The sequence below is a fragment of the Apium graveolens genome, chromosome 1 (assembly GCF_009905375.1).
Source record: "Apium graveolens cultivar Ventura chromosome 1, ASM990537v1, whole genome shotgun sequence".
NCBI lineage: Eukaryota > Viridiplantae > Streptophyta > Magnoliopsida > Apiales > Apiaceae > Apium > Apium graveolens.
In genome coordinates this window covers 167,600,283-167,611,991 of record NC_133647.1, presented here as the reverse complement: position 1 = coordinate 167,611,991, position 11,709 = coordinate 167,600,283, and positions in this window count along the sequence as shown.

Below are 11,709 nucleotides of genomic sequence, written 5' to 3'. Positions count from 1 at the left end.
TTCCAAAATTTGATCAATCATATAGAAGTAAAGGAATTTGTTGAGAGATCACTATGATCATAAACACTTGTTACATTGCATAGTTAGTACAGAAGGTGGCCAGCCTTTAGTACTTGACAAGCAATTAAACAATAGATGGTATCCTACTCGGCTTCTATCATACAGATAGATAGTCATTCGGCAATACCTCCCCTTCTGGAAGGGTTGTTCTTCTCAGCTTATACAAAATGAAAAGGAGAGAAAAGAATGAATTAAAGAGAATTGTATATATATAAATTATGCTGCCACAAAATATCTGGCTTGGAATTTACCTCTGAACTATAGAGGTTTGTCATAGGAGAACAAAACATATGTATATATATATCAACATCAAGTATTATCGCATCGCATTTTGCATGCTTAAATATTTTTGCTATTCCGTCCATCATTCTATGGACCCATGCTCTTCCTCGAGCTTATACACAATCACCTTTGAAACTCCCTCGACATCAAAAATCGAATCTGGGATCTCATTCTAGACATCATCGTTACTAGAATTTTATGCTTGCACTGCAACCTTCCTCGTATAGTAATACGACTCTCTATTGATAAGGAGGAATAAATATTCAATAGGTAAATAATCTACTTAATTAGTCTATTCAATGATAACTTATACATCACCACGACCCAATTAGTGGTACTCAATCTCAACATTCATTACAATACAACTCTCACAGTTGTCATTGTCTCATTATTCATAGACTCATTGGAGCATTATTATGGTCCACCACTGACCTACTGTAGTCATTCGCTTTCCATGAAGTCTTAATAGCTAACCATACGGAGTCCATACATATCGTATCGAATTCTTCTAAGGAGGTAACATGATCACCGTTCATGATTCATGAAGAACACTCCTGAACTTGACGTACATATGACATGAAGCAGATAAAATTGCAGAAGAGTTTCAATGAAGGCAACGATAGCAGGTTAATACCATTCTTAATCATATGCTTTCAATAGAAGACTTAACTCAAAGGTTTGTTTAGTCCTTTTTGAAACATGGTCCTGGCTTATTCTCAATATAGGACCTTCTAGGATAGATAGCCCGCTCATGGCGATTACACGAATTAAACCTTTACCAAACTACTATTACGGTTGGGTATTGCACAGTCATCAGAAGGAATGTCAATCTTCCAAACCATAATACAACCTTCACAGCTTTAACCATCATCACTGTATTCTTTTGGCACAAGCGCCTATAATTATCTTCTTACACTTAAAGTGTCGGCCACCTCTTTGGCCCTTCCTGATAGTAATATTTCCTTACAATCAATGTCATTTTAACACCTTCACTAAATTTTCTACCTCATTTCCAATCACTGCTTGAGTGAAGATGTTTTCCTTAAAATCTGATGAGTAAAAAGTATCACCATTTTCCCATAAGTTATTGCCTCAGTCTTTAGAGGTTAATCATTGTCACGACTGACTCTCGATCATACTTAGGACATCTTTTATCTTAGGTCCTAATTGCCCTGAACAATTTCGATCTTTACTGGTTCGATCCATACTTTCTCGTGGTTTAACACATGCCCCACTTGGCATTATTATAATTACGTCACATTTCCTTTATCAAAATTTCTATTCTTGAGAACTTTGAATATTACCTTTTTCCTTGTAAAACCTCTAAGGTTATCCTTGAATCGTTCCTCTTGTATTCCCTAGATACAGGGCATATCAAGATACCATTTATTAATACTAGAATCATTATCTATATACTTCTAAAAAATTTCTCCACCGATCCTCAAAGGTTGTTGTTACCTTAATCCTTTCCAATTTATACTGTCAAAACTCATACTATCCTTATTAAGGGTGAAATGCAAACCTTTATGCATTCCCCTAGGATTCATTTTAAGTTACCGATGTTCTATCCTTAATTCCACCTTTAAAAAGGTATATGCATCCTTCCATGGATAAATCAAGTCATATATTCCTGATAAGGGTGTCTTATTCAATTATTTACACCTCGATAGTATATGCCTAATTTCACAATAACATCTGTATTCAAAATGAGGTCAATCAATATGGCCTCCAAAAGATAACAACGGTTATCCGCTTTTCTTGCCTAATTTGGTAATAATAACAAGGATGTTCTGGAAGATATTGGTCGTGTTCAACGTGAACTTCTTCTTAATAATTCCGTATTACTTTTGTTGTTTATCTCAACAGTCATCTCAATGTTGGGATATCTCTCATACCTGGCATCTCCCTTCCTGGGTATCAAGCCACCGGTCTTACACTTCACATTCTTGAAGGTCACCTCCTTCATCCAATTTTCCTAATTTCTTACTTCCTTGTCTCCTCAGTCTATCCGCGTCTCATTATTTATCCTTCGAACTATCTCAAGGTTTCCTCGAATCCTCCCAACTTACAGGGGATAAAATATATGTATCTCTTATGCCTTCAACCATCAATTTAACTCATGGTGAATCACCCTCATCCTGACGATTACATACTTTTCTATTTCTATTACTATGATTCTTTAGGGTTTCCTCATACCCAACTCCCTTATCATTCCTCAAACTCTATTGCCTTTATATTCCTTTCCACTTCAGTTTCTTTTTATTTTCCTTTCTCTTACAATCATTTTATGAACCCACTAATTATTTACTGCAAACATCACGTCGTTCTGGGATTCTTGTCCTCCAAACGAATCTTTACAACTTTTACAATCTTAGATTCATAATTCATCATATTCGTCCGCCTTTGTTCTGGCTCTTAAAGCCTTTACACTATCTCCCTAACCTTGGGATTTACTTTCTCAAAAACAATTGACTGAACTTTAATCAGTTTATCATAACCTCTTGCTCCGTGCCTTTCTTGGTCTTTCACCAGTGGGTGGTCTCTCTCTTAGGAGGGTAAGTGACAGAAACAGTCTTTTATGATTCGTCAATCATTTAGAATCTCAAATGATTCATGTATTTCCTTTAGCCAGGCTCTTTCCTCGATTGGGTCAGCTATTTCCTTGGAACTCTGAGAGCTTAGCGACTTAAAGGTCCTGAAAGAATTTCACACCACATTGTTTCCTCAAGGTGGTGGTTAGGGGTAAAAGTATAAGTTTTGTTTTAGGCAGGTCCATGGATTGCCTAATAGGAGTACCATCCTGGTTCTTCCTATCTTGCTCGACTTCTGTTTTCTCAGTCTAAATATTTCTTCCTACTCCCCATAATTGGGGTCATCCTACATGTTTTAAATCCTCATTTCCCACTTCATTATGTTATGGGTTCCTTCTATCTTGATGGTGACCTCCCTGACTATCACGTTCAGGGTTTGCACTAAATCTTATTCCTCAAACTAGCTTTCATCTAAGATCTCATCTTTAAGCTGTTGAACATTTGGAACCCAAATTCTGTAGGAATACCTCATTATTCCCTTATCATCTTTCTCGGTATTAATCTCTTATCTATTTATTGGCTCTCTGCCTTCATTCATCACTTTTTCTGGCACAATATGTTCTTTTCCAATAATTCGGATTGTATTGCAATCTCAAACATCTTTTCGGTACCGGCTCCGGTTACCTTCACTTCTATTTTCATTTTCTCAAAATCTCTCATAAACTCTCCCAAAGACATTATCATCTTGAATTTATCCTTTTTTACTAAGGGCATCTGCCACCACATTGGCTTTCCCCGAATGATAAAGAATCTCCCAATCAATATTCTTGATTAGCTCTAACCGCCTCCTATGGCGTATGTTGAGCTCTTTCTACGTGAAAATGCACTAGAGCACTTATGACTTGTGTAAATCTCGCACTTCTCTCCATACAAGTAGTGCCTCAAATCTTTAGGGCAAAACTATTGCCACGAGCCCAAGCTCATGGGTGGGGATATCGAATTTTATATTCCCTTAATTGTCTTGACGCGTACACGATTACCTTGATGTGCTGTATAAGAAGCACCTTAATTCCTTATGCGAAGCGTCACTACAGATCACAAAATCTTCTTTTCCATCCGGTAATGCCACCATAGGGGCCGTCACCAATCTTTGCTTCAGTTCTTAAAAGCTGTTCTCGCATTTCTCTATCCATTCGAACTTCTCAGTCTTATGAGTAAGCCGCGTTAAAGGGGCTACTATCTTTATAAACTTGAACGAACCTCTGGTAGTGACCGGCCAATCCTACCTCTGGTAGTTGCCCTAACCATGGTCATCAATTCCTCGATGGTCCTTTATTCATTCTGGTCAGGATCCTTCACAGGATCCTTCTCAGCGATAATCCCTTCTAGGACAACATCCTCAACCGCTACATCCTTAATATGAACATCATCCGGTCCCATGTTAGGACGCTCTATCGGGTACACAATCTGATCTCCAATAACTAATAAAACATCATCGCGTTGCTGCTCCTCTACCTCAGGGTTCGGAGTCCCGCTACCATATATGGTAATGAACTACGCTTCTATCACGATATTTATAAGGGTTCCCATAAGGGTTTTAACTGTTAGTACTACGTTAGGTAGCCCGACTATGAACTTGGCAAGAGTTCTTATTATCTTAGTGAACTTATTATCTTAGTGTCATATCATTTCTGAGGTTTATAACGCTTAGCTCTGATACCATTTCTGTAACACCCCCAAATCCGGGGTCGGGGATCCGGGTTGTCACGAGTTCCATTTCCCTTATCAATACTTAATCTTAACAGTCAACCAACTACTGAGTACTGTGACCCCACAATATACACACACACATACCACAAGTTATAGTCTCAGAGATTAATACCAAAAATAACAAAAGTCATTTTATTCCACAATTATAAACCGTTACACCTTAAAAGGGTTTCTGAATAAATCTACATTTCTTTGCCATTATTACAATTCATATAGATACATAAGTCTGGTACATCAGAAGTTGAAAGTCTAGCCTATTGGTAATTTCTACCTCAGCTACAGCGACATCAACGCCTATAGGAAACTGCGGAAATTTCCTATCCACTCGCGAATTGGGAGCTTGGTCCTGTTCATCTTGTCTATCTGATGTTCTGTGATGAAAGAAGAAAGCAAGGGTGAGCAACAAGCCCACCAAAATAATATGTATAATGATTAACAATATATGAGCATTCTCATAGTACTCATGAAAGTCTTGGTCAAAAAGAAGTGAACCAAGTTTGTTATCTTAACGCGACCAAGTCGCAAAATATTCAGTATATATATACATATATACTTTTCACAATCTTTGAAATCCTCTGACATGTATAATATACACAGAGTTCCAGTTTACAACTGTATAAAAATATCGTTGCAAGGTGATCTCGTATATCTAACCTTGTCTCAATGTTTTTTTTTTGAAAATCTTTGACATGCACAAGATAATCATTTACTAGATATAAGTTTAAAAGATGAAGTTACAAGATACTCCAATATATTTATATCTTTTCCGAATACTACTTGAACTACCACCGTTCAAGTTATAATTAGTTCATCACATATATGAAGCTACCAGGCATAACTTGTATAGAATCAATCTTTGAAATATCATTCAAAAGAAATGAAGTTACGAGATACTTCATTCAATGGAAACACCATTTTGAAAACTCGACCCTGCCAACACATAACAATCGCCCAGCTGTAGCCTTTCTATCGAAGTGCTCTGGGTAGTGTTGCAGAAATATCCAATTGGATGATGAACTCATTACGGGAGTTTGTCGCGCCAGGAAGACCACTTACGATGATCAGTCGCAGTAGTACAACCCCACCATTTTGGCCAATATAATAAGGCTGGGCCGGCGCCACTCGACCACTTACGCCACTCCTAGTTCAGATGAAATCCATGACTCTGAAATGTAAAGCTCGTTCCCCCTTTCCCCAAGTAGAAACTTATTGATACGACTCCACCAAGAAGACGTATCTAGTTGGAAAGGAGAACTCACCGATATTTCCCAGGCGATGCCTGTTAATGGATTAACTTGTTCCAAGAATTTTACTTCCCGAGTGTTGGGTAAGTAATCAAAAATTCTTTTATCAAAATAGCAACCTTGTTGCGAATATACAATACACCACAGAGCCTGATCCCTTAGGTTTGGAGCGAGTATTTAAATCCTCTTCGAAAGGAGGATCTTAAATATAAAAATGAGTTTTTGGGATCCGCTCTAACTTTTAAAATCATTTTGAAGACTCGCAAAACATTTTTAAGAATGTTTGGAGTGATGCTGATTTAATAAAATAAATCAGTCCCAATATATTAGAAAATATCTGAATATTATTATTTAAATAATATTCTCATAAAGAATAATCTTTATAAAAATAATTGAAGTAGAAGTTTTAAAACTTATGCTTGAAATGAATATTAAATAACCAAAGATATACTTATACGAAAGTACTATCTTTATTTGAATAATCAAAAGCGAGTTTGATTATCGATACATTATTCCTTAATAAAATAAAGAATAATAATTAGTAATTAGTCGGAGTCATAAGGCCTCGAATGAATATTCAAGATAATATTCATTAATAAAATAAACGGAGTCATAAGCCCTCGAATGAATATTCAAAATAATATTCATAAATAAAATAAACGGGGTCATAAGCCCTCGAATGAATATTCAAGATAATATTCATTAATAAAATAAATGGAGTCAAAAGCCCTCGAATGAATATTCGAAATAATATTCATAAATAAAATAAAGTTATCGAATAAACCTTATTCGAACAATAGTTTTGAAAACTATTTATATATATATATTATACTCGGGAACATTGACTCCCGGTTTTAGAAAAATGTTCACCTTTGGGTCCCTTATACTAAGGGTATATGCAAATTACCGCTTATCTCTAGCATAGGTATTATCAACTGAATCAACAGATATATGTATCAAGAATACGAAACAGGCATGCATATATACCATATCACATGCTACAATATATCGCAAGAATTTGCTAATTAACCATTATGCATCTATCACAAGATAATGCATATACAAATATATACATCACAACAATAGTATAACGGATAGAAAACTTGCCTGAGCGACTGGGGTTATAAATGGCTTGGGACGAGTTTGGTAACCTATAAACAACATATAAGTTGGAATTAAACCAAAGTCACTTATCAATCTATACTTTAACCAATTTAGATTCTAACGCTTGCTTTGCGCTTACTGATTCTCTTAAGTCGCTCGAGTACCCTCGGCTCCACCATTTTTAATAAATTAACCATTACGAGTTTTAAGGCGATTCTTTCGCGAGTGTCTTACCAACTGCCTAATAAACTTTACATAATTGTTTCATACTCCAATTAGTCCTTTTTGGTCTTTAACCTATGTTTCAAAGTAAGGCGAGGGATAATGATTCGTTCGCGAAATGTCGTTACTTAAAACGACCGTTCTCGTAAACCGTACATCAGAATCAAACGAACTACAAATCAAAACGAAGCTCGTAACATGAACTATCTAATCATGGCAATGGTCAAAACCTAGCATTAAGTTCACGGGTCCTAATGTTAAGAACAAAAACAGCCTAAAGTAAATCGGACATTATGACGGCTATGTTTACGCGATTACCCAAATTTAAACCACTCCAAATCAACCCACAATCAATCCACAATCACAACCCAATCAAAATTCCATCCATAACTCACCATAACAGCCCCAACAACTCCATATTATCAATTTATACTATTCTTAAACTTGAATTTAAACTACACTTAAGTTCATTAATCAACAATCCAAGAACTACCACTCCAAAAACTTCACAAAATCAACTAATCTCTACATTTACAACTAGCAAGCCTCTCATGAATTATAACAACAAAACTAAACCTAATTACTCAAATAAAGTTAGGGTTTGGAGGGGTTATACCTTCCTTGGAGAGTGGAGAATCAAGTGAATAGCTTGGAATCACCCTTAAAGTCCTTATCCAAGCTTAATCTAAACAAAACTTCAAGAACAAAAAATTAGTTCTTGAAAAACACTATTCACCATCTTCTTCCATGATTTTTAGCAAGAGATTGTGAATGATTTAGGAGCTCAAACTTATAGGATATCCATAACTATGCATAAGGAGTCTTAGATAATTACCTTGCAATTTAACAAAGCTTGGAACTAGGTTTTTGATTTTTCTTTCTTTGGAAAAGAAGAAAAGCCAGGAGCTTGATGAAGAATGGGGAGAAAATTTTGTGTTTTGGTTAAAATGAATTGTAGGCTTGGTTGGTTGACATTTTGATTTGTTTTGTTACCTTTTTACCATGGTAATTTTTGTGTGGTTCTAATTCAACCAACAACACACTTGCTTGGTCATGCTTATGTCACCATGTGATGTCACCCTCCCTCCTTTATCCTCTTCTCATTGGTTTGATGACATCATCCCCACTAATCTCTTTGATTAGCTTTTAATTATTTGGCTAATGACCGCTGATCTGTTATACGGTTCGCTTAACTTTCATTTTCGTTTATCGTTTGAGGGATCATACCCGGGATCTTATTACTTGGGTTCCCTTAACCTTTCTCAACACATTATATTCCTTTTATGATCCTCTCTTACAATCCTTGAATTTTAATCCTTTTTATCCTGTTACCTTATACTCAATTCTTTCGATATCTGGTGGATTTTCGGGAAAAATCAAAGTGTTCGGATTCTGACGATCTTTACATACACTTATATATCATATAGAGTACCAATAAAATCTCAGAATTTCCATAAAAGAACCCCTACATAGTGTGGCATGAACAGTTTTCTTATTCAGCAATATCAGCAAAAACACTATTCATAAAGGTTACAAAAAGTTCAAAATTTTGGGGTTATTACAATAATTTTTCTTTAGAGATCAATAGTATTTTTTATTTTATCTTAACTCGATGCCCATTATATCAAACAAAGTCAACCAATTATATTTAGTTTGCTTAATTTTTTTAGCCAAAAATATCAGTTAGAATAATATAATATTCGATATGAAATAGAATTTAAATTGGTAGAAGGGGTTGATTTAATTGGTAGAAAATATAATGATATAGAGTTCGATATAAAATAAAATTTAAATTGGTGGAGGAAGCTGATTTAAATATTAATTAAAATTAGAATTGATTGACTGTCACCAATTAGAATTTAGAATAATTAAGGGTAGATAAGTAATTTCAGCAAGTACCGACCGATCGACTACCAAACTTTAATATTTTGTCTATTATAAGATGGTATAGATATAAACCATCTTTAACAATTTTAATAAATTAGTTATATAATATACTTCAGAAAATAGTATATTTTATAATATTTTGATTGCATAATTTACATGATCTCCGATTAAATAGTGATATTTGAAGATTTTTTCTCTATATTTGCAAACTAACAATAATTCCAAATTTAGAACATATATCGTAATTATATAAAATTTGTACAACTAATAATCGGTATATGGCGATGATTTGCAGATATTCTTATTTTATATCTGGGAACAATTTCAATAACTTAGATTTAAATCAGGAATTGATATGATGTATTATTTTAAACTACTCATTTTTTTTTAATTTTAGTTAATAAAAGTTACACCCGAATCTTCACAGTGTTATATCACGTTTGTCGAACTCGCTATCATAGTACTCCACATTTCCCATTCAATTGTATACAGTTTTTTTCAATGTTCGACACGTATTTTAAGGGAAATAAAAACACACTTTCATAATTCATTTTTAAAATTTTCTTTTCCTACATTAAACTTCAAATATCAAATTTTTATTCATAAGAAAAAATAATTTTAAAAATAATTTATGCAAATATGTTATAAAGAAGCCTTAAAATGCGTATCGGCTTCCCGTCCCCCAATATATACTTCCTAGGGGGACGGAGGGAGTAGATGTTTCATATGGTTTGTTGCTCAGTAGTTAGTCTATATATGTACTGTAAATATGATTTTGTTCTGGTTGATGAGGCACGCTAGGATATTTTACGGGCTAAATACTGTTGTTCTAAAAGCGCATATTATTCATACTATCCTCATTCAGTTAGGTGAAGTTCACAGGCCTGTTCAACCGAATCAGGAGCCGTGCATAAAATAAATTTATGCAGATCAAAGTGCCAACAATAAGAACATCAAAAACATAAAGTGAGGTTGGACCCCTAATTATGCCAAATGCATGTTCTCAAGGAATCACACTATCTAGGTAATAGGAGACTATGCATATTACATCAAGGTTGTTCAAGCAAGATGATTCTATTTTTATTATTTAGGCATTATAAAGAATGAAACACTAGTAATAGGCTTCCTTCCAATAGTGTTTAATCATGTATAAGGAAGGAAATTACATTGTTGCCTCATCAACCATATACAATGAAGAAATACAGTGTCTGCTGTATTATGGATCGTTGTGTCTAAAACACAAAGAGCAAGTAAATTCTTAAACTGCACAGGCTTATGTGAACCTTAAATTGTAGGGAAAATTATTGGGCACTTTCAACTCCCCGAACAGCTGACTATAAAAATCAAAAGACATTATCCTCATTTTATTACCATAACAGCCAAGGGCCCTCTCAATTCTGTCTTGGTTCAGTTTGAACCAGTAATATTAACAATCATCAACATATATTCCCCGGTGAGAAACAGGTCACCATACTCCACAGTGTTTTTTAATTTCCTTCACGTATTCTTCCGGAAACTAAAAATCTCATTAACAATCCTAACAACTTTATAATCATCGGTCATTTTATCAAATTGCAACCTGACTACAGTCATACTCTTGGCATAGACATCCAAAAGTTTCCAAGAACAACTAGAAACAAATACGACCCATTCAAAGCGTATTCAATATGCAAATTAATCATAGAAATAATCCATGTATGTGAGAAAGTAGTTTCAGAGTTTGAGTCTTAGTATCAAATTTTATAATTTATGTTTAATTAGTTTAGCATTTCTTTGCACAAGAGAATATCAAGCTTAGCGTTTGAAAAAGACCTGTATCGTAGCCCATCGAAATGTCAGGACTTCATGGCATAGAGGAAGAGGATGATGCCCTGTCATAGAAGTGCCCCTTGTTCCAACAAATGAACTGAATGTCTTTTAACATGACAGCGACCCAGATGTAATTAATAACTTGGGTGATGCAGGTGCAGACTCGCTAAGAGGAAAACCAAAAAGAGTAAGCCAAGGTATGCTAATTTAGGATGCGATTGATAAACCTTGTGATATTGGGGCTTTTGAAGCTGCATGACATGAAATAAGAATAAAATATAAAAAAACTAGACCCTGCGACTTTGATATTGTAGATTAGACCCATATAGATGTAAATTACAAAAATCAGAAGTGATCTATAGACAGCCAAAGTCCAACAGATCTCGTTATCACATTGTTTTATAAATATTTGTACGGAGCATATCCTTTTGGCCGGGGGCGGATCTAGTAAGGGGCACCAGAGGACACGTGTCCCCTCTAAAATTAAATTTTACATTTTTTCACCATTAATTTTTTTAAAAATATAGGAGAGTACCCTCATAAAATTCAAAACGATAAGAGTGTATTTCCAAAACTTACTCGGTGTCTCTCTAAAAAAAATTCTGGATCCGCCCCTGTTTGTGGCCTTGTCCAATCACATATTGTTCAATATATAAAGATTTTCATAAACTATTTAGATTCATTTGAAAATCATTCAAAGTATAAACAATTATTTTATGTTGAGAAAAAAGGGACCAACTTAAATGTACAGGATCCCTAATACAAGAACAAAAAGAAACATACATATCAAAGGAAAGTAC